At 53.3% G+C, this 1601-nt stretch overlaps 1 long non-coding RNA gene across 1 annotated transcript; it reads left to right on the plus strand.

Annotated features, from left to right (window-relative positions):
• The first annotated feature begins 317 nt into the window (after positions 1–317).
• On the plus strand, positions 318–1398 carry LOC134477408 (uncharacterized). Its single transcript, XR_010049470.1, has 3 exons — positions 318–412; positions 538–625; positions 1266–1398. It is a non-coding gene; the product is annotated as an uncharacterized LOC134477408 (long non-coding RNA).
• Positions 1399–1601: the final 203 nt, after the last annotated feature.

The following is a 1601-nucleotide window of genomic DNA, read 5'->3' on the forward strand; positions in this document are numbered from 1 at the left end:
ACCCAGAGTCCCCCGGAGCACGAGATGGCCCGCACAGTTGTGGGGTGCTGCCCACTTACCCCCCACAGAGCTGTGCCACGCCTGCTGCCTTCCCTTCCCCACCCCCATGGTGCTCAGAACCCTCGACCAGCACAGCCCTGGCGTGTGCCCGAGAGCTCCACGCTGTGCCTTTGCGAGCCTGGCAGCAGCATGGCTTACCTCTCCTCTTGCTTCCCCATTACTGATATTAGGTTCTATTTCTGGCTGTGAGTTTTGTCTGGGGCCATTTTTAAATCTCCTGAACTAGACAAGATAGAACAGGCAGCTCTTGGGTTGCACAGGATCCCTGGACACAGCCAGAGCTGACAGAGGCCTCTCAGTAATGGCATCTTGTCTACTCACGAGGAAAGGCTGGAGGTGACTGCGTATCAAGGTGAGACCACAAAACTGGAATCCTCGTGCTTGGTACCGGGGAAGACTTTGAAACATGCCTTTTGGAGAGAGTTCAGCCCTTGTGATCTCTGAGTCACTGTGTGCCTATCATGTTTCCTGGTGCAGTGCAGAATCCTCGCAAAACCAAGCTCGGACTCCTGCTTGCCCAGAGCTCTCTGCAGGGAGCTCTCCTGGGAGCTGCTCCTCCCAGCAGGTGAGAGCCCTGGGCAAGATACGGGCTGTGGGTTCCCCCAGCTGGAAGTGTTTAGGGCAAGTTAAGTGATACTAACTAGAAAATAAAGAACAGCTGCAGGTGGGAGCCCAGGGCCTGCAGCTTGCTTCCAGAGTTGGAGGAATAGAGATGGGTCAGTCAGCACGGAGGTCGTTTCATTTTTTTCTCCATTGCCCATTAGCTTAGCTGTTGTCACATCCAAGAAGCCACTTTGCAGGAACTAAACCCAAGAATCCCATTGGATTGAGCTCTCGAGTCCTCAGGACAGATTTGAAATGGGCCTCGGTGAGAACTGGCCCACCCATTCCGTGGGATTCCCCAGACCAGATCCTGTCCATTCTGACCAAAGGGTAGCCAGCTGGTCCAGGGAGCAGGGGCCCCCACAGAAGCCAAGACCTAAGTCCCAAGGACAGACAAACCAGCCATGCAGCAGAGAATCAGAGATCACAGTGGATGGGGATGAGTAGTCACTGTACTGCAGGGGACAGACAGAAACCATCAGGAGGCATATGGTGTTAGGGTTCTCCAGAGCAACAGAGACAATAGGATACACTAAGGTTTGTTGTGGGAACTCCTCCCATGATTATGCTGATCCAGAAGTCCCACAATATGCCATCGGCAGGTTGGAGAACCAGGGAATCAGAAGGTGTCATTCAGTCCAAAGGCTGATCAGGTTTTCAAGGCCCGGAGAGTAGAAGATGGAGGTCTTAGATCAGGAAGACAGCAAGAAGTCCCCCGCTCTTCTGCCTCGGTGTCCTGTCCAGAGCCCAAGGAGTGGATGTCGCCCAGTCACACTGGTAACCATGAGTCTCCTTTATTCGATTGCTGCTCTAAAAGCTGATCTCTTCCAGGGGTACCCTCTCAGACAAGCCAGAAACAAGGCCGAGGCAGGAGGACCACCGTGAGTCTGAGACCAGCCTGAATTATAATACTGTGTCTTAAAAAACAAAGTGACACT

Source organism: Cavia porcellus, unplaced genomic scaffold (genome assembly GCF_034190915.1).
Source record: "Cavia porcellus strain 051 isolate PalLab524CR breed Dunkin Hartley unplaced genomic scaffold, mCavPor4.1 scaffold_8, whole genome shotgun sequence".
Taxonomy (NCBI): Eukaryota; Metazoa; Chordata; class Mammalia; order Rodentia; family Caviidae; genus Cavia; species Cavia porcellus.